The following is a 23,422-nucleotide window of genomic DNA, read 5'->3' on the forward strand; positions in this document are numbered from 1 at the left end:
GCAATGCTATCTTTCTAGCTCTCCCTTTCTACTTCCTTTTGGATAAACAGACATATTAGGCAAGCATTTTGGAGCTTTCACCTAAATAACTACAGGTGGTGAGATAAGCTGCACAATATAATTGACCTTTCAGTATATTGTTGCACACACACCATCTATTTAGCAAATGCCCTTGTTATCAACAGCAGCCTTTTAAACTCACCCGAGCTAACAGGTATGTGCGCTGGTTACACTGCTGCGCTTAAAATTTCTTTTTTGGTTTGCTACAATGCCTTTTCTGAAACGTTGTCTCCTTCTGCTGGAACACTGACTTCTTTCATTTAATGCCTGCAGACTATAAAAGAGAACCCAACCCAAAAAGTTTGGTTGATTAGTCTGTGGCATTCTGTTAAACTGTTGCTTATGGCGGTCTCTGTGAGCTTCTCAGCGACATTCAGCCAGCCAGGTATCCTGCCTGCAGTAGATGGAATGTGGCAATGGAACGCTGGCTGCGCGTGTCATAATAGGCTCTGAGCCTTTATATACCTGTGCACAGCAGCAGCCACCTTCAGTCTGCTGCTGGACAGCCAGCAGCAGCAGCAGCAGCAGGAGAGGTATGTAATCAGGAGCCCTCCTGCTAAGGGTAGACAGCTGCTCGTTCCACCCCACCCCCCGCCTTAATTGGTTCTCCTCCCTTCCAACGGTGTTGAGGCGGGTGGGAACAGCAGGGGGTGAAGGTGCTGTGTTTAAAGAGGTGGAGTTATGCAGATCTAAAACGCGTGGATTGCAGCAGCAGCAAGCCGAAAAGTGCAGGCATGTAAGGGATCTAGAGGTTGACAACATGTCTTCTTAACGGGAGTCCAGGAGCTCATCTCCACAAATGGACTTTTTAGGATCCTTGGGTGGCTCCGTAGTTTGAAACCAATTCTGGTTATCGCTTCTCGGCCTTTTGGCACGATCTATCAGGTTTACCTGTGTGGTCTTGCCTGTGAGGTGCTCTTGGTACCCTTTCTCTCGGCCTGGGGGGATAGTTCCTCTTCGGAGGGACTTAACCCCCCTGCTGCTATTGGGAGGAAGGATTAGTCCGGGAGCAACGGGAAGGGATCCCATGAAGGCTTGCGCCTTTCAGAGAGAAGAGTCGGTACGTTCCTGAGTGAAGGATGCCGGCAACGCTCACATATTCATCGGGTGATGCCCGGATGCGGAACACCGTGAGGATTGAAGTTGGAGCAGCATCGAGGATGGAGAAGAATTTGGACTACATCTGCCATAGGATTCTTCTTGGAGTTCTGGAGTTTCGGCGGGAAGACATATTCTGCTTCCAGGACAACGAGTACAAGGGGACATACACCATCACCTTCAAGAGCCAGGGATGCTGTCAGCAACTCGTACAAAAGGTAAACGAGAAAAACTACTTAGATGAATTGGATGGACTAACCTTTTGTCTCTTGTATGCTTATGACGAGATCCCCATCGTGGTGCATTTCCCGAACCCCTTTGTGGAAGCTGCAGACATCTCGACCTACCTTACCCGCTATTGTGATGATCTGAGATACCTGGGTACTGTGAAGAACGCGGTAGGCTTCTGGTGCGGCAAGAGAAGGTATATGGCCCGTCTAAAGAGGGACCTTAGTGGAGTGGGAGGAATGCTACACCCTCCCTCAACCTTCGTAATCGGTAAGAGCAGAGGCTACTTATTTTATCCTGGAATGCCAGTATGTTGCAGGAACTGTGGACAAATGGGTCATACCCAAACGTCCTGCACGGGCAGGAAAGTAGACCGCTGCAATAATTGCAGCTGTTACGGACATTTAATGAAGGACTGTCCCGCTGGGAGGAAATGTAATCTCTGCGGTGAGGCGGGGCACATGTTCCGAGGATGCCCCAACAGGACCAGGACCAGGACCTATGCAGAAGCTGCATCTTCTGAAGCTGAGCCGATGCGCCCACCGGTCTTCACTGGCAGGCCGGCGTCGGAGGGCGGTTCGAAGGGCGAGAAGGCTGGGATGGAGCAGGGAGCCGGAGGCCCCTCTGGGGCGGCACCTGCATCGAAGTCCCTTAACGATGGGCGGACCTCGCATGGACCGGAGCGGGGGGGTCCTCCTTCTGGGAGGGTATCCTCCGTATCGATGGTTCCCGATACCGATCCTGTTGGGCTGGAGGGTGGTGCCCCTGTGCGGTTGGCTACAGGGGACCACGCAGCGATGGCCTCAGGATCTTCCAGGGCGATTAGCCAGCCAGATGAGGGGGCTTTGCTTCTAGGTGGCGAACATCAGGAAATCTGTGTTGCTGATCTTGTCCTGATGGACCAGTCTCCCCCCCTGGAGGAGGTGGAGGAAGAGGAGGACTGCACCAGTGACCTAGTGGAGTCTGCCCCGAAAAAGAGACGGAATGTCGAAGCCCCAGCGTCTCCTGGAATGTGGCTGGGAACCGTGACCTACGAGGGGGCAACCGCCGGCTCACAGAATATCGAGTCGTTTGGGTCCTCTAGCCCGGATGTCCTGGAGCAATTTGATATACAGGGCTTTGAGTCAGGTGTCCTCATGGAAGATCCACCACCCTGACCTATGAATGCCCACATTAAGACTTGTCTCACTGAATGTGAGGTCATTAAAGAGCCCAGTTCGTAGGGCTGCTCTATTCAAGTATTTAGAAACCACTGACTTTGACATATGTTTATTACAGGAATGCGGGATACAACATGCACTAAATTATAATGATATCAAGACAGATTGGAGACTGGGGCCCTCCATCTGGTCTGGCTCCAATGACAACAAGTCAGCGGGGGTGGGCTTCCTCTGTCGTGGGAGAAATATTACTATAAATGCTGTCACAGAAATAGTACCAGGCAGAGTGGTTTTAGTGCATTTTAAATTTAATGGTTTTACCCTACGTGTAATGAATATTTATGCTCCCCCTGATAAGCAAGAGAGAATTAATTTATTTGGGATATTGCCATTGTACTGTACTGGGTCATCTCCCCTGATCGTAGGGGGTGATTTTAATTGTCTTTGTGCTAGTGAACAACGAGCAGGGGGTGACCCTTTACGCAAATTGGATAAGTCATGTCATCTATTGAAAGATTTTATAACTGATTTTAAATTATGCGATGCGTGGAGGTCACTCCTGCCGATGGACCCTGGTTATACGTGGTCCGGAAGAGGGGTGTCCTCCAGGATCGATTTTATTTTCCTATCAGATGATTTTAACCCTGTAAAATGTGTTTTAACATCAAATATATTTTCTGACCATAAGGGCTTGGAGGTGCACCTAGAATACCGGGATGAACAGAGGGTCAACAGGGGCCTCTGGCGTCTAAGTACTTACCTGCTGGAGGACCCTCTGATTCGACAAGACTTTGGTAAAGCCTATCAAGCCTGGCGGCGACAAAAACCTTCTGATGCCCCTATGGTAACCTGGTGGGAAAATTTGAAAAAAAAAGTCAGAATGTTTTTTATAAAAGCAGGGAGACGTAAAGCTAGAGAGAAAAAAAGATGTTTTAGTGATCTTAACACCAAACTACAAACACTTTTTAAATTCAAAGAGCTAGGGGTGGAGGTGGGAGATGATATTGCTAGCCTAAAAACGAAATTCAGAACTGCATAGACACAAAGGGGAAAGAGATTATTTTTAACTCTAGAGTGCAGCACTTGGAGGAGGGGGAGAAGTGCTCTCGCTTCTTCTTCAAAAAAGTCATGGATAAAAGAGAAGTGATCACAAATCTAGAGGGTGAAACATCTATGCAGGGAATGTTGAATGCTACTTTTAACTTTTATAAGCATCTTTTTAGTAAAAAGTGTATAGATGAGTCCTTTTTATCTGATGCTCTTAATGATCTCGATTTTAAGTTAAATTTTACAGACCAGGAGTTTTTAGAACGCGATATTGTTTTAGAGGAATTATTTTATGTTTTTAAAAGTTTCTCTAAGGGTAAAGCACCTGGGTGTGACGGACTACCTGTAGAATTTTACCTTACTTTTTGGGACATTTTAAAAGAGGACCTTTTTATGCTTTTTAAAGAAGTTTTTATTTGTGAACAGTTGCCATTTTCGTGGAGGAGAGGAGTGGTGTCTTTGATATATAAAAAAGGTGACCGCAGTACTCTAGCGAATTGGAGACCCATAACTCTCCTAAATGTTGATTACAAGGTACTTGCTAAGGTGGTTGCAGACCGGCTCAGGAATGTCATTGCCAAACTAATCCGGCCTGAGCAGGTTTGTAGTGTACCAGGCAGAAGTATTTCAGAGGTTTTAAACGTATTAAGGGATGTAATTTGGTATTCCAGAGACCGGGGTCAAAATGTAGCTCTTTTAGCCCTAGATTTTGAAAAAGCTTTCGATAGAGTCTCTCATAGATTTCTTTTTAGAGTTTTAAAAAGAATGGGTATCCCTAATATGCTTTTAAATTGTATTAAGATTTTATATAAAAATTGTTTTAGTCAAATTTCTCTTAATGGCTTTTTAACAGATGGAGTTCCCCTTGAGTCCGGAGTGAAGCAGGGATGCCCCTTGTCGCCCATCCTGTTCATCTGCGCCATGGAGCCCCTGCTGAGCGCAATAAGAAAAGACAAAGTGATTAGAGGGGTTCCTGTTCCAGGCGGAGGTGGCAGTGATGTGAGAGTCTTTGGCTACATGGATGACGTGACGGTTGTGTGCGTGGACCCTGCTTCCCTCCGGAGGGCGGTGTTGCGCATTGATTTTTTTTCCCAGGCATCCGGTTTTAAACTTAATTTAAATAAATCTGAATGTCTGACTTTGGGATCCTGGGACACCGCCCAACTCCCGCAGCTCACTATAAAACGAGACAATGTAAAAATTCTTGGAGTTGTTTTTAACGAGGAGAATGTGGGAACTCAAAGCTGGGAGAATGTCATAGAAAAAATGTCAAAGAAAATATCATTTTGGGGTTTGAGGTCCCTAACAATGGAGGGGAAAATTTTAATTATAAAATCAGTGTTGTTACCCCTCATACTGTATATAGCTATGGTGTACCCCCCCTCTGATGTTTTAATTAAAAAAATGACTAGGATGATCTTTATGTTTTTATGGAACTCCAAAATGGAAAAATTAAGGCGAGAAATAATGAGGAAGAATAAAATGAACGGCGGAAGGGATGTCCCCGATTTACATATTTATTTGTATTTAAATTATTTCTGCTTTTGTTTCAAACATTTTAATGGTAATAGTGCGCTAAGTTATTTTTTAAAATATACTTGTGGGATGATTTTTAAAAGATGGTTTAAGTTGTCGTTGAATTCCCCTGTTTTACTATGCCCCCCCAAACACCAAGCAATCTTAGAAAAGACTGTTCGATTTTATAGCCTTGGTGATTTTAATATGGACATTTTTAAAGACCGCAAGAAGCTTTTATCTTTTCTGAGGAGGAATGAAGATGTGACCCCCATAGTAAATTTCTCAGAAGAGAGATCGAAGCAAGTTTGGAAGAATGTCTTCGGGAAATTCTTAGCAAATGGACATAAGGACATCGCATGGATGGTGGTCCACCAGTGCCTCCCCACCAGAGAGTTTCAACACAGGAGAGGCCTGGTGGCCAGAGCCAAATGCCCCAGAGACTCATGTGTTAATGACGAAACCACCTTGCACCTTATGTGGAATTGCCCATTTGCACAGGAACTTTGGCACAAAGTTGGGATTCTTTTAAAATGGACTTGCGGTTTAAGAGATTTTAACCATGAATATGTTTTATATGGCCTTTTTAAATGTCCGACCCCTCAACAGTATTGTATATGTTGGTGTATGATTAACTGTTTTAAAGACGCCCTTTGGAAGGCACGCAATATTTTACTTTTTAAACGTGATGCTATTTCTGTGAAGGATTGTCTTAAAATTGCTTTTAGCCAGATGTATATTTATTACTTGAGGGATGTCAAATGTATTGGGAGGAGGGATGCTAATCGTATATGGGGTTTTTATGGGTGGAATTCTGTGTTTTAATAATGTACTGTTTGTGTTGTTGTTTTTGATTGTAAACCATCTTTTACGCACTTAATAAATTATGTTGAAACCTGATCTGTTCTTATCAGTTTAATATCTGATACGTCCCCTATCTGGGGACCATATATTAAATGGATTTTTAGAACAGGGAGATGGAAAAAGAGCTTGCTCTGTCCACTCCACGCATTGACCTGGTATTGCAGTATCTCCAGGACCGGTGCACCCCTTCTTTAATGCAGTTTCTAAAATCAGAAAGAATTGAATTCAATGTTTTTTGTTCATTTTGCTTGTTTGTCGGATTTTGGGATGGACTCTTTGGCTCTGCTTTTCTTCTCCTCATTGGATTTTTCATGTTCAAAGTTGCAGAAGCCAGATTACAAGCTCATTTTGGTTCAACTTCAGCAACTGTGCATTGCATTGCCATGTAATGTGATGCAATGCTATCTTTCTAGCTCTCCCTTTCTACTTCCTTTTGGATAAACAGACATATTAGGCAAGCATTTTGGAGCTTTCACCTAAATAACTACAGGTGGTGAGATAAGCTGCACAATATAATTGACCTTTCAGTATATTGTTGCACACACACCATCTATTTAGCAAATGCCCTTGTTATCAACAGCAGCCTTTTAAACTCACCCGAGCTAACAGGTATGTGCGCTGGTTACACTGCTGCGCTTAAAATTTCTTTTTTGGTTTGCTACAATGCCTTTTCTGAAACGTTGTCTCCTTCTGCTGGAACACTGACTTCTTTCATTTAATGCCTGCAGACTATAAAAGAGAACCCAACCCAAAAAGTTTGGTTGATTAGTCTGTGGCATTCTGTTAAACTGTTGCTTATGGCGGTCTCTGTGAGCTTCTCAGCGACATTCAGCCAGCCAGGTATCCTGCCTGCAGTAGATGGAATGTGGCAATGGAACGCTGGCTGCGCGTGTCATAATAGGCTCTGAGCCTTTATATACCTGTGCACAGCAGCAGCCACCTTCAGTCTGCTGCTGGACAGCCAGCAGCAGCAGCAGCAGCAGGAGAGGTATGTAATCAGGAGCCCTCCTGCTAAGGGTAGACAGCTGCTCGTTCCACCCCACCCCCCGCCTTAATTGGTTCTCCTCCCTTCCAACGGTGTTGAGGCGGGTGGGAACAGCAGGGGGTGAAGGTGCTGTGTTTAAAGAGGTGGAGTTATGCAGATCTAAAACGCGTGGATTGCAGCAGCAGCAAGCCGAAAAGTGCAGGCATGTAAGGGATCTAGAGGTTGACAACATGTCTTCTTAACGGGAGTCCCGGAGCTCATCTCCACAAATGGACTTTTTAGGATCCTTGGGTGGCTCCGTAGTTTGAAACCAATTCTGGTTATCGCTTCTCGGCCTTTTGGCTAAGATCAAGTGTAGTATCTGTTCTTATCAGTTTAATATCTGATACGTCCCCTATCTGGGGACCATATATTAAATGGATTTTTAGAACAGGGAGATGGAAAAAGAGCTTGCTCTGTCCACTCCACGCATTGACCTGGTATTGCAGTATCTCCAGGACCGGTGCACCCCTTCTTTAATGCAGTTTCTAAAATCAGAAAGAATTGAATTCAATGTTTTTTGTTCATTTTGCTTGTTTGTCGGATTTTGGGATGGACTCTTTGGCTCTGCTTTTCTTCTCCTCATTGGATTTTTCATGTTCAAAGTTGCAGAAGCCAGATTACAAGCTCATTTTGGTTCAACTTCAGCAACTGTGCATTGCATTGCCATGTAATGTGATGCAATGCTATCTTTCTAGCTCTCCCTTTCTACTTCCTTTTGGATAAACAGACATATTAGGCAAGCATTTTGGAGCTTTCACCTAAATAACTACAGGTGGTGAGATAAGCTGCACAATATAATTGACCTTTCAGTATATTGTTGCACACACACCATCTATTTAGCAAATGCCCTTGTTATCAACAGCAGCCTTTTAAACTCACCCGAGCTAACAGGTATGTGCGCTGGTTACACTGCTGCGCTTAAAATTTCTTTTTTGGTTTGCTACAATGCCTTTTCTGAAACGTTGTCTCCTTCTGCTGGAACACTGACTTCTTTCATTTAATGCCTGCAGACTATAAAAGAGAACCCAACCCAAAAAGTTTGGTTGATTAGTCTGTGGCATTCTGTTAAACTGTTGCTTATGGCGGTCTCTGTGAGCTTCTCAGCGACATTCAGCCAGCCAGGTATCCTGCCTGCAGTAGATGGAATGTGGCAATGGAACGCTGGCTGCGCGTGTCATAATAGGCTCTGAGCCTTTATATACCTGTGCACAGCAGCAGCCACCTTCAGTCTGCTGCTGGACAGCCAGCAGCAGCAGCAGCAGCAGGAGAGGTATGTAATCAGGAGCCCTCCTGCTAAGGGTAGACAGCTGCTCGTTCCACCCCACCCCCCGCCTTAATTGGTTCTCCTCCCTTCCAACGGTGTTGAGGCGGGTGGGAACAGCAGGGGGTGAAGGTGCTGTGTTTAAAGAGGTGGAGTTATGCAGATCTAAAACGCGTGGATTGCAGCAGCAGCAAGCCGAAAAGTGCAGGCATGTAAGGGATCTAGAGGTTGACAACATGTCTTCTTAACGGGAGTCCAGGAGCTCATCTCCACAAATGGACTTTTTAGGATCCTTGGGTGGCTCCGTAGTTTGAAACCAATTCTGGTTATCGCTTCTCGGCCTTTTGGCTAAGATCAAGTGTAGTATCTGTTCTTATCAGTTTAATATCTGATACGTCCCCTATCTGGGGACCATATATTAAATGGATTTTTAGAACAGGGAGATGGAAAAAGAGCTTGCTCTGTCCACTCCACGCATTGACCTGGTATTGCAGTATCTCCAGGACCGGTGCACCCCTTCTTTAATGCAGTTTCTAAAATCAGAAAGAATTGAATTCAATGTTTTTTGTTCATTTTGCTTGTTTGTCGGATTTTGGGATGGACTCTTTGGCTCTGCTTTTCTTCTCCTCATTGGATTTTTCATGTTCAAAGTTGCAGAAGCCAGATTACAAGCTCATTTTGGTTCAACTTCAGCAACTGTGCATTGCATTGCCATGTAATGTGATGCAATGCTATCTTTCTAGCTCTCCCTTTCTACTTCCTTTTGGATAAACAGACATATTAGGCAAGCATTTTGGAGCTTTCACCTAAATAACTACAGGTGGTGAGATAAGCTGCACAATATAATTGACCTTTCAGTATATTGTTGCACACACACCATCTATTTAGCAAATGCCCTTGTTATCAACAGCAGCCTTTTAAACTCACCCGAGCTAACAGGTATGTGCGCTGGTTACACTGCTGCGCTTAAAATTTCTTTTTTGGTTTGCTACAATGCCTTTTCTGAAACGTTGTCTCCTTCTGCTGGAACACTGACTTCTTTCATTTAATGCCTGCAGACTATAAAAGAGAACCCAACCCAAAAAGTTTGGTTGATTAGTCTGTGGCATTCTGTTAAACTGTTGCTTATGGCGGTCTCTGTGAGCTTCTCAGCGACATTCAGCCAGCCAGGTATCCTGCCTGCAGTAGATGGAATGTGGCAATGGAACGCTGGCTGCGCGTGTCATAATAGGCTCTGAGCCTTTATATACCTGTGCACAGCAGCAGCCACCTTCAGTCTGCTGCTGGACAGCCAGCAGCAGCAGCAGCAGCAGGAGAGGTATGTAATCAGGAGCCCTCCTGCTAAGGGTAGACAGCTGCTCGTTCCACCCCACCCCCCGCCTTAATTGGTTCTCCTCCCTTCCAACGGTGTTGAGGCGGGTGGGAACAGCAGGGGGTGAAGGTGCTGTGTTTAAAGAGGTGGAGTTATGCAGATCTAAAACGCGTGGATTGCAGCAGCAGCAAGCCGAAAAGTGCAGGCATGTAAGGGATCTAGAGGTTGACAACATGTCTTCTTAACGGGAGTCCAGGAGCTCATCTCCACAAATGGACTTTTTAGGATCCTTGGGTGGCTCCGTAGTTTGAAACCAATTCTGGTTATCGCTTCTCGGCCTTTTGGCTAAGATCAAGTGTAGTATCTGTTCTTATCAGTTTAATATCTGATACGTCCCCTATCTGGGGACCATATATTAAATGGATTTTTAGAACAGGGAGATGGAAAAAGAGCTTGCTCTGTCCACTCCACGCATTGACCTGGTATTGCAGTATCTCCAGGACCGGTGCACCCCTTCTTTAATGCAGTTTCTAAAATCAGAAAGAATTGAATTCAATGTTTTTTGTTCATTTTGCTTGTTTGTCGGATTTTGGGATGGACTCTTTGGCTCTGCTTTTCTTCTCCTCATTGGATTTTTCATGTTCAAAGTTGCAGAAGCCAGATTACAAGCTCATTTTGGTTCAACTTCAGCAACTGTGCATTGCATTGCCATGTAATGTGATGCAATGCTATCTTTCTAGCTCTCCCTTTCTACTTCCTTTTGGATAAACAGACATATTAGGCAAGCATTTTGGAGCTTTCACCTAAATAACTACAGGTGGTGAGATAAGCTGCACAATATAATTGACCTTTCAGTATATTGTTGCACACACACCATCTATTTAGCAAATGCCCTTGTTATCAACAGCAGCCTTTTAAACTCACCCGAGCTAACAGGTATGTGCGCTGGTTACACTGCTGCGCTTAAAATTTCTTTTTTGGTTTGCTACAATGCCTTTTCTGAAACGTTGTCTCCTTCTGCTGGAACACTGACTTCTTTCATTTAATGCCTGCAGACTATAAAAGAGAACCCAACCCAAAAAGTTTGGTTGATTAGTCTGTGGCATTCTGTTAAACTGTTGCTTATGGCGGTCTCTGTGAGCTTCTCAGCGACATTCAGCCAGCCAGGTATCCTGCCTGCAGTAGATGGAATGTGGCAATGGAACGCTGGCTGCGCGTGTCATAATAGGCTCTGAGCCTTTATATACCTGTGCACAGCAGCAGCCACCTTCAGTCTGCTGCTGGACAGCCAGCAGCAGCAGCAGCAGCAGGAGAGGTATGTAATCAGGAGCCCTCCTGCTAAGGGTAGACAGCTGCTCGTTCCACCCCACCCCCCGCCTTAATTGGTTCTCCTCCCTTCCAACGGTGTTGAGGCGGGTGGGAACAGCAGGGGGTGAAGGTGCTGTGTTTAAAGAGGTGGAGTTATGCAGATCTAAAACGCGTGGATTGCAGCAGCAGCAAGCCGAAAAGTGCAGGCATGTAAGGGATCTAGAGGTTGACAACATGTCTTCTTAACGGGAGTCCAGGAGCTCATCTCCACAAATGGACTTTTTAGGATCCTTGGGTGGCTCCGTAGTTTGAAACCAATTCTGGTTATCGCTTCTCGGCCTTTTGGCTAAGATCAAGTGTAGTATCTGTTCTTATCAGTTTAATATCTGATACGTCCCCTATCTGGGGACCATATATTAAATGGATTTTTAGAACAGGGAGATGGAAAAAGAGCTTGCTCTGTCCACTCCACGCATTGACCTGGTATTGCAGTATCTCCAGGACCGGTGCACCCCTTCTTTAATGCAGTTTCTAAAATCAGAAAGAATTGAATTCAATGTTTTTTGTTCATTTTGCTTGTTTGTCGGATTTTGGGATGGACTCTTTGGCTCTGCTTTTCTTCTCCTCATTGGATTTTTCATGTTCAAAGTTGCAGAAGCCAGATTACAAGCTCATTTTGGTTCAACTTCAGCAACTGTGCATTGCATTGCCATGTAATGTGATGCAATGCTATCTTTCTAGCTCTCCCTTTCTACTTCCTTTTGGATAAACAGACATATTAGGCAAGCATTTTGGAGCTTTCACCTAAATAACTACAGGTGGTGAGATAAGCTGCACAATATAATTGACCTTTCAGTATATTGTTGCACACACACCATCTATTTAGCAAATGCCCTTGTTATCAACAGCAGCCTTTTAAACTCACCCGAGCTAACAGGTATGTGCGCTGGTTACACTGCTGCGCTTAAAATTTCTTTTTTGGTTTGCTACAATGCCTTTTCTGAAACGTTGTCTCCTTCTGCTGGAACACTGACTTCTTTCATTTAATGCCTGCAGACTATAAAAGAGAACCCAACCCAAAAAGTTTGGTTGATTAGTCTGTGGCATTCTGTTAAACTGTTGCTTATGGCGGTCTCTGTGAGCTTCTCAGCGACATTCAGCCAGCCAGGTATCCTGCCTGCAGTAGATGGAATGTGGCAATGGAACGCTGGCTGCGCGTGTCATAATAGGCTCTGAGCCTTTATATACCTGTGCACAGCAGCAGCCACCTTCAGTCTGCTGCTGGACAGCCAGCAGCAGCAGCAGCAGCAGGAGAGGTATGTAATCAGGAGCCCTCCTGCTAAGGGTAGACAGCTGCTCGTTCCACCCCACCCCCCGCCTTAATTGGTTCTCCTCCCTTCCAACGGTGTTGAGGCGGGTGGGAACAGCAGGGGGTGAAGGTGCTGTGTTTAAAGAGGTGGAGTTATGCAGATCTAAAACGCGTGGATTGCAGCAGCAGCAAGCCGAAAAGTGCAGGCATGTAAGGGATCTAGAGGTTGACAACATGTCTTCTTAACGGGAGTCCAGGAGCTCATCTCCACAAATGGACTTTTTAGGATCCTTGGGTGGCTCCGTAGTTTGAAACCAATTCTGGTTATCGCTTCTCGGCCTTTTGGCTAAGATCAAGTGTAGTATCTGTTCTTATCAGTTTAATATCTGATACGTCCCCTATCTGGGGACCATATATTAAATGGATTTTTAGAACAGGGAGATGGAAAAAGAGCTTGCTCTGTCCACTCCACGCATTGACCTGGTATTGCAGTATCTCCAGGACCGGTGCACCCCTTCTTTAATGCAGTTTCTAAAATCAGAAAGAATTGAATTCAATGTTTTTTGTTCATTTTGCTTGTTTGTCGGATTTTGGGATGGACTCTTTGGCTCTGCTTTTCTTCTCCTCATTGGATTTTTCATGTTCAAAGTTGCAGAAGCCAGATTACAAGCTCATTTTGGTTCAACTTCAGCAACTGTGCATTGCATTGCCATGTAATGTGATGCAATGCTATCTTTCTAGCTCTCCCTTTCTACTTCCTTTTGGATAAACAGACATATTAGGCAAGCATTTTGGAGCTTTCACCTAAATAACTACAGGTGGTGAGATAAGCTGCACAATATAATTGACCTTTCAGTATATTGTTGCACACACACCATCTATTTAGCAAATGCCCTTGTTATCAACAGCAGCCTTTTAAACTCACCCGAGCTAACAGGTATGTGCGCTGGTTACACTGCTGCGCTTAAAATTTCTTTTTTGGTTTGCTACAATGCCTTTTCTGAAACGTTGTCTCCTTCTGCTGGAACACTGACTTCTTTCATTTAATGCCTGCAGACTATAAAAGAGAACCCAACCCAAAAAGTTTGGTTGATTAGTCTGTGGCATTCTGTTAAACTGTTGCTTATGGCGGTCTCTGTGAGCTTCTCAGCGACATTCAGCCAGCCAGGTATCCTGCCTGCAGTAGATGGAATGTGGCAATGGAACGCTGGCTGCGCGTGTCATAATAGGCTCTGAGCCTTTATATACCTGTGCACAGCAGCAGCCACCTTCAGTCTGCTGCTGGACAGCCAGCAGCAGCAGCAGCAGCAGGAGAGGTATGTAATCAGGAGCCCTCCTGCTAAGGGTAGACAGCTGCTCGTTCCACCCCACCCCCCGCCTTAATTGGTTCTCCTCCCTTCCAACGGTGTTGAGGCGGGTGGGAACAGCAGGGGGTGAAGGTGCTGTGTTTAAAGAGGTGGAGTTATGCAGATCTAAAACGCGTGGATTGCAGCAGCAGCAAGCCGAAAAGTGCAGGCATGTAAGGGATCTAGAGGTTGACAACATGTCTTCTTAACGGGAGTCCAGGAGCTCATCTCCACAAATGGACTTTTTAGGATCCTTGGGTGGCTCCGTAGTTTGAAACCAATTCTGGTTATCGCTTCTCGGCCTTTTGGCTAAGATCAAGTGTAGTATCTGTTCTTATCAGTTTAATATCTGATACGTCCCCTATCTGGGGACCATATATTAAATGGATTTTTAGAACAGGGAGATGGAAAAAGAGCTTGCTCTGTCCACTCCACGCATTGACCTGGTATTGCAGTATCTCCAGGACCGGTGCACCCCTTCTTTAATGCAGTTTCTAAAATCAGAAAGAATTGAATTCAATGTTTTTTGTTCATTTTGCTTGTTTGTCGGATTTTGGGATGGACTCTTTGGCTCTGCTTTTCTTCTCCTCATTGGATTTTTCATGTTCAAAGTTGCAGAAGCCAGATTACAAGCTCATTTTGGTTCAACTTCAGCAACTGTGCATTGCATTGCCATGTAATGTGATGCAATGCTATCTTTCTAGCTCTCCCTTTCTACTTCCTTTTGGATAAACAGACATATTAGGCAAGCATTTTGGAGCTTTCACCTAAATAACTACAGGTGGTGAGATAAGCTGCACAATATAATTGACCTTTCAGTATATTGTTGCACACACACCATCTATTTAGCAAATGCCCTTGTTATCAACAGCAGCCTTTTAAACTCACCCGAGCTAACAGGTATGTGCGCTGGTTACACTGCTGCGCTTAAAATTTCTTTTTTGGTTTGCTACAATGCCTTTTCTGAAACGTTGTCTCCTTCTGCTGGAACACTGACTTCTTTCATTTAATGCCTGCAGACTATAAAAGAGAACCCAACCCAAAAAGTTTGGTTGATTAGTCTGTGGCATTCTGTTAAACTGTTGCTTATGGCGGTCTCTGTGAGCTTCTCAGCGACATTCAGCCAGCCAGGTATCCTGCCTGCAGTAGATGGAATGTGGCAATGGAACGCTGGCTGCGCGTGTCATAATAGGCTCTGAGCCTTTATATACCTGTGCACAGCAGCAGCCACCTTCAGTCTGCTGCTGGACAGCCAGCAGCAGCAGCAGCAGCAGGAGAGGTATGTAATCAGGAGCCCTCCTGCTAAGGGTAGACAGCTGCTCGTTCCACCCCACCCCCCGCCTTAATTGGTTCTCCTCCCTTCCAACGGTGTTGAGGCGGGTGGGAACAGCAGGGGGTGAAGGTGCTGTGTTTAAAGAGGTGGAGTTATGCAGATCTAAAACGCGTGGATTGCAGCAGCAGCAAGCCGAAAAGTGCAGGCATGTAAGGGATCTAGAGGTTGACAACATGTCTTCTTAACGGGAGTCCAGGAGCTCATCTCCACAAATGGACTTTTTAGGATCCTTGGGTGGCTCCGTAGTTTGAAACCAATTCTGGTTATCGCTTCTCGGCCTTTTGGCTAAGATCAAGTGTAGTATCTGTTCTTATCAGTTTAATATCTGATACGTCCCCTATCTGGGGACCATATATTAAATGGATTTTTAGAACAGGGAGATGGAAAAAGAGCTTGCTCTGTCCACTCCACGCATTGACCTGGTATTGCAGTATCTCCAGGACCGGTGCACCCCTTCTTTAATGCAGTTTCTAAAATCAGAAAGAATTGAATTCAATGTTTTTTGTTCATTTTGCTTGTTTGTCGGATTTTGGGATGGACTCTTTGGCTCTGCTTTTCTTCTCCTCATTGGATTTTTCATGTTCAAAGTTGCAGAAGCCAGATTACAAGCTCATTTTGGTTCAACTTCAGCAACTGTGCATTGCATTGCCATGTAATGTGATGCAATGCTATCTTTCTAGCTCTCCCTTTCTACTTCCTTTTGGATAAACAGACATATTAGGCAAGCATTTTGGAGCTTTCACCTAAATAACTACAGGTGGTGAGATAAGCTGCACAATATAATTGACCTTTCAGTATATTGTTGCACACACACCATCTATTTAGCAAATGCCCTTGTTATCAACAGCAGCCTTTTAAACTCACCCGAGCTAACAGGTATGTGCGCTGGTTACACTGCTGCGCTTAAAATTTCTTTTTTGGTTTGCTACAATGCCTTTTCTGAAACGTTGTCTCCTTCTGCTGGAACACTGACTTCTTTCATTTAATGCCTGCAGACTATAAAAGAGAACCCAACCCAAAAAGTTTGGTTGATTAGTCTGTGGCATTCTGTTAAACTGTTGCTTATGGCGGTCTCTGTGAGCTTCTCAGCGACATTCAGCCAGCCAGGTATCCTGCCTGCAGTAGATGGAATGTGGCAATGGAACGCTGGCTGCGCGTGTCATAATAGGCTCTGAGCCTTTATATACCTGTGCACAGCAGCAGCCACCTTCAGTCTGCTGCTGGACAGCCAGCAGCAGCAGCAGCAGCAGGAGAGGTATGTAATCAGGAGCCCTCCTGCTAAGGGTAGACAGCTGCTCGTTCCACCCCACCCCCCGCCTTAATTGGTTCTCCTCCCTTCCAACGGTGTTGAGGCGGGTGGGAACAGCAGGGGGTGAAGGTGCTGTGTTTAAAGAGGTGGAGTTATGCAGATCTAAAACGCGTGGATTGCAGCAGCAGCAAGCCGAAAAGTGCAGGCATGTAAGGGATCTAGAGGTTGACAACATGTCTTCTTAACGGGAGTCCAGGAGCTCATCTCCACAAATGGACTTTTTAGGATCCTTGGGTGGCTCCGTAGTTTGAAACCAATTCTGGTTATCGCTTCTCGGCCTTTTGGCTAAGATCAAGTGTAGTATCTGTTCTTATCAGTTTAATATCTGATACGTCCCCTATCTGGGGACCATATATTAAATGGATTTTTAGAACAGGGAGATGGAAAAAGAGCTTGCTCTGTCCACTCCACGCATTGACCTGGTATTGCAGTATCTCCAGGACCGGTGCACCCCTTCTTTAATGCAGTTTCTAAAATCAGAAAGAATTGAATTCAATGTTTTTTGTTCATTTTGCTTGTTTGTCGGATTTTGGGATGGACTCTTTGGCTCTGCTTTTCTTCTCCTCATTGGATTTTTCATGTTCAAAGTTGCAGAAGCCAGATTACAAGCTCATTTTGGTTCAACTTCAGCAACTGTGCATTGCATTGCCATGTAATGTGATGCAATGCTATCTTTCTAGCTCTCCCTTTCTACTTCCTTTTGGATAAACAGACATATTAGGCAAGCATTTTGGAGCTTTCACCTAAATAACTACAGGTGGTGAGATAAGCTGCACAATATAATTGACCTTTCAGTATATTGTTGCACACACACCATCTATTTAGCAAATGCCCTTGTTATCAACAGCAGCCTTTTAAACTCACCCGAGCTAACAGGTATGTGCGCTGGTTACACTGCTGCGCTTAAAATTTCTTTTTTGGTTTGCTACAATGCCTTTTCTGAAACGTTGTCTCCTTCTGCTGGAACACTGACTTCTTTCATTTAATGCCTGCAGACTATAAAAGAGAACCCAACCCAAAAAGTTTGGTTGATTAGTCTGTGGCATTCTGTTAAACTGTTGCTTATGGCGGTCTCTGTGAGCTTCTCAGCGACATTCAGCCAGCCAGGTATCCTGCCTGCAGTAGATGGAATGTGGCAATGGAACGCTGGCTGCGCGTGTCATAATAGGCTCTGAGCCTTTATATACCTGTGCACAGCAGCAGCCACCTTCAGTCTGCTGCTGGACAGCCAGCAGCAGCAGCAGCAGCAGGAGAGGTATGTAATCAGGAGCCCTCCTGCTAAGGGTAGACAGCTGCTCGTTCCACCCCACCCCCCGCCTTAATTGGTTCTCCTCCCTTCCAACGGTGTTGAGGCGGGTGGGAACAGCAGGGGGTGAAGGTGCTGTGTTTAAAGAGGTGGAGTTATGCAGATCTAAAACGCGTGGATTGCAGCAGCAGCAAGCCGAAAAGTGCAGGCATGTAAGGGATCTAGAGGTTGACAACATGTCTTCTTAACGGGAGTCCAGGAGCTCATCTCCACAAATGGACTTTTTAGGATCCTTGGGTGGCTCCGTAGTTTGAAACCAATTCTGGTTATCGCTTCTCGGCCTTTTGGCTAAGATCAAGTGTAGTATCTGTTCTTATCAGTTTAATATCTGATACGTCCCCTATCTGGGGACCATATATTAAATGGATTTTTAGAACAGGGAGATGGAAAAAGAGCTTGCTCTGTCCACTCCACGCATTGACCTGGTATTGCAGTATCTCCAGGACCGGTGCACCCCTTCTTTAATGCAGTTTCTAAAATCAGAAAGAATTGAATTCAATGTTTTTTGTTCATTTTGCTTGTTTGTCGGATTTTGGGATGGACTCTTTGGCTCTGCTTTTCTTCTCCTCATTGGATTTTTCATGTTCAAAGTTGCAGAAGCCAGATTACAAGCTCATTTTGGTTCAACTTCAGCAACTGTGCATTGCATTGCCATGTAATGTGATGCAATGCTATCTTTCTAGCTCTCCCTTTCTACTTCCTTTTGGATAAACAGACATATTAGGCAAGCATTTTGGAGCTTTCACCTAAATAACTACAGGTGGTGAGATAAGCTGCACAATATAATTGACCTTTCAGTATATTGTTGCACACACACCATCTATTTAGCAAATGCCCTTGTTATCAACAGCAGCCTTTTAAACTCACCCGAGCTAACAGGTATGTGCGCTGGTTACACTGCTGCGCTTAAAATTTCTTTTTTGGTTTGCTACAATGCCTTTTCTGAAACGTTGTCTCCTTCTGCTGGAACACTGACTTCTTTCATTTAATGCCTGCAGACTATAAAAGAGAACCCAACCCAAAAAGTTTGGTTGATTAGTCTGTGGCATTCTGTTAAACTGTTGCTTATGGCGGTCTCTGTGAGCTTCTCAGCGACATTCAGCCAGCCAGGTATCCTGCCTGCAGTAGATGGAATGTGGCAATGGAACGCTGGCTGCGCGTGTCATAATAGGCTCTGAGCCTTTATATACCTGTGCACAGCAGCAGCCACCTTCAGTCTGCTGCTGGACAGCCAGCAGCAGCAGCAGCAGCAGGAGAGGTATGTAATCAGGAGCCCTCCTGCTAAGGGTAGACAGCTGCTCGTTCCACCCCACCCCCCGCCTTAATTGGTTCTCCTCCCTTCCAACGGTGTTGAGGCGGGTGGGAACAGCAGGGGGTGAAGGTGCTGTGTTTAAAGAGGTGGAGTTATGCAGATCTAAAACGCGTGGATTGCAGCAGCAGCAAGCCGAAAAGTGCAGGCATGTAAGGGATCTAGAGGTTGACAACATGTCTTCTTAACGGGAGTCCAGGAGCTCATCTCCACAAATGGACTTTTTAGGATCCTTGGGTGGCTCCGTAGTTTGAAACCAATTCTGGTTATCGCTTCTCGGCCTTTTGGCTAAGATCAAGTGTAGTATCTGTTCTTATCAGTTTAATATCTGATACGTCCCCTATCTGGGGACCATATATTAAATGGATTTTTAGAACAGGGAGATGGAAAAAGAGCTTGCTCTGTCCACTCCACGCATTGACCTGGTATTGCAGTATCTCCAGGACCGGTGCACCCCTTCTTTAATGCAGTTTCTAAAATCAGAAAGAATTGAATTCAATGTTTTTTGTTCATTTTGCTTGTTTGTCGGATTTTGGGATGGACTCTTTGGCTCTGCTTTTCTTCTCCTCATTGGATTTTTCATGTTCAAAGTTGCAGAAGCCAGATTACAAGCTCATTTTGGTTCAACTTCAGCAACTGTGCATTGCATTGCCATGTAATGTGATGCAATGCTATCTTTCTAGCTCTCCCTTTCTACTTCCTTTTGGATAAACAGACATATTAGGCAAGCATTTTGGAGCTTTCACCTAAATAACTACAGGTGGTGAGATAAGCTGCACAATATAATTGACCTTTCAGTATATTGTTGCACACACACCATCTATTTAGCAAATGCCCTTGTTATCAACAGCAGCCTTTTAAACTCACCCGAGCTAACAGGTATGTGCGCTGGTTACACTGCTGCGCTTAAAATTTCTTTTTTGGTTTGCTACAATGCCTTTTCTGAAACGTTGTCTCCTTCTGCTGGAACACTGACTTCTTTCATTTAATGCCTGCAGACTATAAAAGAGAACCCAACCCAAAAAGTTTGGTTGATTAGTCTGTGGCATTCTGTTAAACTGTTGCTTATGGCGGTCTCTGTGAGCTTCTCAGCGACATTCAGCCAGCCAGGTATCCTGCCTGCAGTAGATGGAATGTGGCAATGGAACGCTGGCTGCGCGTGTCATAATAGGCTCTGAGCCTTTATATACCTGTGCACAGCAGCAGCCACCTTCAGTCTGCTGCTGGACAGCCAGCAGCAGCAGCAGCAGCAGGAGAGGTATGTAATCAGGAGCCCTCCTGCTAAGGGTAGACAGCTGCTCGTTCCACCCCACCCCCCGCCTTAATTGGTTCTCCTCCCTTCCAACGGTGTTGAGGCGGGTGGGAACAGCAGGGGGTGAAGGTGCTGTGTTTAAAGAGGTGGAGTTATGCAGATCTAAAACGCGTGGATTGCAGCAGCAGCAAGCCGAAAAGTGCAGGCATGTAAGGGATCTAGAGGTTGACAACATGTCTTCTTAACGGGAGTCCAGGAGCTCATCTCCACAAATGGACTTTTTAGGATCCTTGGGTGGCTCCGTAGTTTGAAACCAATTCTGGTTATCGCTTCTCGGCCTTTTGGCTAAGATCAAGTGTAGTATCTGTTCTTATCAGTTTAATATCTGATACGTCCCCTATCTGGGGACCATATATTAAATGGATTTTTAGAACAGGGAGATGGAAAAAGAGCTTGCTCTGTCCACTCCACGCATTGACCTGGTATTGCAGTATCTCCAGGACCGGTGCACCCCTTCTTTAATGCAGTTTCTAAAATCAGAAAGAATTGAATTCAATGTTTTTTGTTCATTTTGCTTGTTTGTCGGATTTTGGGATGGACTCTTTGGCTCTGCTTTTCTTCTCCTCATTGGATTTTTCATGTTCAAAGTTGCAGAAGCCAGATTACAAGCTCATTTTGGTTCAACTTCAGCAACTGTGCATTGCATTGCCATGTAATGTGATGCAATGCTATCTTTCTAGCTCTCCCTTTCTACTTCCTTTTGGATAAACAGACATATTAGGCAAGCATTTTGGAGCTTTCACCTAAATAACTACAGGTGGTGAGATAAGCTGCACAATATAATTGACCTTTCAGTATATTGTTGCACACACACCATCTATTTAGCAAATGCCCTTGTTATCAACAGCAGCCTTTTAAACTCACCCGAGCTAACAGGTATGTGCGCTGGTTACACTGCTGCGCTTAAAATTTCTTTTTTGGTTTGCTACAATGCCTTTTCTGAAACGTTGTCTCCTTCTGCTGGAACACTGACTTCTTTCATTTAATGCCTGCAGACTATAAAAGAGAACCCAACCCAAAAAGTTTGGTTGATTAGTCTGTGGCATTCTGTTAAACTGTTGCTTATGGCGGTCTCTGTGAGCTTCTCAGCGACATTCAGCCAGCCAGGTATCCTGCCTGCAGTAGATGGAATGTGGCAATGGAACGCTGGCTGCGCGTGTCATAATAGGCTCTGAGCCTTTATATACCTGTGCACAGCAGCAGCCACCTTCAGTCTGCTGCTGGACAGCCAGCAGCAGCAGCAGCAGCAGGAGAGGTATGTAATCAGGAGCCCTCCTGCTAAGGGTAGACAGCTGCTCGTTCCACCCCACCCCCCGCCTTAATTGGTTCTCCTCCCTTCCAACGGTGTTGAGGCGGGTGGGAACAGCAGGGGGTGAAGGTGCTGTGTTTAAAGAGGTGGAGTTATGCAGATCTAAAACGCGTGGATTGCAGCAGCAGCAAGCCGAAAAGTGCAGGCATGTAAGGGATCTAGAGGTTGACAACATGTCTTCTTAACGGGAGTCCAGGAGCTCATCTCCACAAATGGACTTTTTAGGATCCTTGGGTGGCTCCGTAGTTTGAAACCAATTCTGGTTATCGCTTCTCGGCCTTTTGGCTAAGATCAAGTGTAGTATCTGTTCTTATCAGTTTAATATCTGATACGTCCCCTATCTGGGGACCATATATTAAATGGATTTTTAGAACAGGGAGATGGAAAAAGAGCTTGCTCTGTCCACTCCACGCATTGACCTGGTATTGCAGTATCTCCAGGACCGGTGCACCCCTTCTTTAATGCAGTTTCTAAAATCAGAAAGAATTGAATTCAATGTTTTTTGTTCATTTTGCTTGTTTGTCGGATTTTGGGATGGACTCTTTGGCTCTGCTTTTCTTCTCCTCATTGGATTTTTCATGTTCAAAGTTGCAGAAGCCAGATTACAAGCTCATTTTGGTTCAACTTCAGCAACTGTGCATTGCATTGCCATGTAATGTGATGCAATGCTATCTTTCTAGCTCTCCCTTTCTACTTCCTTTTGGATAAACAGACATATTAGGCAAGCATTTTGGAGCTTTCACCTAAATAACTACAGGTGGTGAGATAAGCTGCACAATATAATTGACCTTTCAGTATATTGTTGCACACACACCATCTATTTAGCAAATGCCCTTGTTATCAACAGCAGCCTTTTAAACTCACCCGAGCTAACAGGTATGTGCGCTGGTTACACTGCTGCGCTTAAAATTTCTTTTTTGGTTTGCTACAATGCCTTTTCTGAAACGTTGTCTCCTTCTGCTGGAACACTGACTTCTTTCATTTAATGCCTGCAGACTATAAAAGAGAACCCAACCCAAAAAGTTTGGTTGATTAGTCTGTGGCATTCTGTTAAACTGTTGCTTATGGCGGTCTCTGTGAGCTTCTCAGCGACATTCAGCCAGCCAGGTATCCTGCCTGCAGTAGATGGAATGTGGCAATGGAACGCTGGCTGCGCGTGTCATAATAGGCTCTGAGCCTTTATATACCTGTGCACAGCAGCAGCCACCTTCAGTCTGCTGCTGGACAGCCAGCAGCAGCAGCAGCAGCAGGAGAGGTATGTAATCAGGAGCCCTCCTGCTAAGGGTAGACAGCTGCTCGTTCCACCCCACCCCCCGCCTTAATTGGTTCTCCTCCCTTCCAACGGTGTTGAGGCGGGTGGGAACAGCAGGGGGTGAAGGTGCTGTGTTTAAAGAGGTGGAGTTATGCAGATCTAAAACGCGTGGATTGCAGCAGCAGCAAGCCGAAAAGTGCAGGCATGTAAGGGATCTAGAGGTTGACAACATGTCTTCTTAACGGGAGTCCAGGAGCTCATCTCCACAAATGGACTTTTTAGGATCCTTGGGTGGCTCCGTAGTTTGAAACCAATTCTGGTTATCGCTTCTCGGCCTTTTGGCTAAGATCAAGTGTAGTATCTGTTCTTATCAGTTTAATATCTGATACGTCCCCTATCTGGGGACCATATATTAAATGGATTTTTAGAACAGGGAGATGGAAAAAGAGCTTGCTCTGTCCACTCCACGCATTGACCTGGTATTGCAGTATCTCCAGGACCGGTGCACCCCTTCTTTAATGCAGTTTCTAAAATCAGAAAGAATTGAATTCAATGTTTTTTGTTCATTTTGCTTGTTTGTCGGATTTTGGGATGGACTCTTTGGCTCTGCTTTTCTTCTCCTCATTGGATTTTTCATGTTCAAAGTTGCAGAAGCCAGATTACAAGCTCATTTTGGTTCAACTTCAGCAACTGTGCATTGCATTGCCATGTAATGTGATGCAATGCTATCTTTCTAGCTCTCCCTTTCTACTTCCTT

General features: G+C 45.0%; 14 non-coding genes across 14 annotated transcripts; all 14 read left to right on the forward strand.

Annotated features, from left to right (window-relative positions):
* Window positions 1–5,971: 5,971 nt before the first annotated feature.
* LOC141239488 (U2 spliceosomal RNA) lies at window positions 5,972–6,161 on the forward strand. The gene has a single exon (XR_012304883.1). It is a non-coding gene; the product is annotated as a U2 spliceosomal RNA (small nuclear RNA).
* A 1,118-nt stretch (window positions 6,162–7,279) lies between these two features.
* On the forward strand, window positions 7,280–7,470 carry LOC141239222 (U2 spliceosomal RNA). The gene has a single exon (XR_012304626.1). It is a non-coding gene; the product is annotated as a U2 spliceosomal RNA (small nuclear RNA).
* Window positions 7,471–8,588: 1,118 nt separating this feature from the next.
* LOC141239233 (U2 spliceosomal RNA) lies at window positions 8,589–8,779 on the forward strand. The gene has a single exon (XR_012304637.1). It is a non-coding gene; the product is annotated as a U2 spliceosomal RNA (small nuclear RNA).
* Window positions 8,780–9,897: 1,118 nt separating this feature from the next.
* On the forward strand, window positions 9,898–10,088 carry LOC141239244 (U2 spliceosomal RNA). The gene has a single exon (XR_012304648.1). It is a non-coding gene; the product is annotated as a U2 spliceosomal RNA (small nuclear RNA).
* Window positions 10,089–11,206: 1,118 nt separating this feature from the next.
* On the forward strand, window positions 11,207–11,397 carry LOC141239255 (U2 spliceosomal RNA). Its single transcript, XR_012304659.1, has one exon. It is a non-coding gene; the product is annotated as a U2 spliceosomal RNA (small nuclear RNA).
* A 1,118-nt stretch (window positions 11,398–12,515) lies between these two features.
* LOC141239267 (U2 spliceosomal RNA) lies at window positions 12,516–12,706 on the forward strand. The gene has a single exon (XR_012304670.1). It is a non-coding gene; the product is annotated as a U2 spliceosomal RNA (small nuclear RNA).
* Window positions 12,707–13,824: 1,118 nt separating this feature from the next.
* LOC141239278 (U2 spliceosomal RNA) lies at window positions 13,825–14,015 on the forward strand. Its single transcript, XR_012304681.1, has one exon. It is a non-coding gene; the product is annotated as a U2 spliceosomal RNA (small nuclear RNA).
* Window positions 14,016–15,133: 1,118 nt separating this feature from the next.
* LOC141239290 (U2 spliceosomal RNA) lies at window positions 15,134–15,324 on the forward strand. The gene has a single exon (XR_012304692.1). It is a non-coding gene; the product is annotated as a U2 spliceosomal RNA (small nuclear RNA).
* Window positions 15,325–16,442: 1,118 nt separating this feature from the next.
* On the forward strand, window positions 16,443–16,633 carry LOC141239301 (U2 spliceosomal RNA). Its single transcript, XR_012304703.1, has one exon. It is a non-coding gene; the product is annotated as a U2 spliceosomal RNA (small nuclear RNA).
* A 1,118-nt stretch (window positions 16,634–17,751) lies between these two features.
* LOC141239313 (U2 spliceosomal RNA) lies at window positions 17,752–17,942 on the forward strand. The gene has a single exon (XR_012304715.1). It is a non-coding gene; the product is annotated as a U2 spliceosomal RNA (small nuclear RNA).
* Window positions 17,943–19,060: 1,118 nt separating this feature from the next.
* On the forward strand, window positions 19,061–19,251 carry LOC141239324 (U2 spliceosomal RNA). Its single transcript, XR_012304726.1, has one exon. It is a non-coding gene; the product is annotated as a U2 spliceosomal RNA (small nuclear RNA).
* Window positions 19,252–20,369: 1,118 nt separating this feature from the next.
* LOC141239335 (U2 spliceosomal RNA) lies at window positions 20,370–20,560 on the forward strand. The gene has a single exon (XR_012304737.1). It is a non-coding gene; the product is annotated as a U2 spliceosomal RNA (small nuclear RNA).
* A 1,118-nt stretch (window positions 20,561–21,678) lies between these two features.
* On the forward strand, window positions 21,679–21,869 carry LOC141239347 (U2 spliceosomal RNA). Its single transcript, XR_012304748.1, has one exon. It is a non-coding gene; the product is annotated as a U2 spliceosomal RNA (small nuclear RNA).
* A 1,118-nt stretch (window positions 21,870–22,987) lies between these two features.
* LOC141239358 (U2 spliceosomal RNA) lies at window positions 22,988–23,178 on the forward strand. The gene has a single exon (XR_012304759.1). It is a non-coding gene; the product is annotated as a U2 spliceosomal RNA (small nuclear RNA).
* Window positions 23,179–23,422: the final 244 nt, after the last annotated feature.

This window comes from Phyllobates terribilis, unplaced genomic scaffold (assembly GCF_046119375.1).
Source record: "Phyllobates terribilis strain yellow unplaced genomic scaffold, ASM4611937v1 Scaffold_769__1_contigs__length_694716, whole genome shotgun sequence".
Classification (NCBI taxonomy): domain Eukaryota; kingdom Metazoa; phylum Chordata; class Amphibia; order Anura; family Dendrobatidae; genus Phyllobates; species Phyllobates terribilis.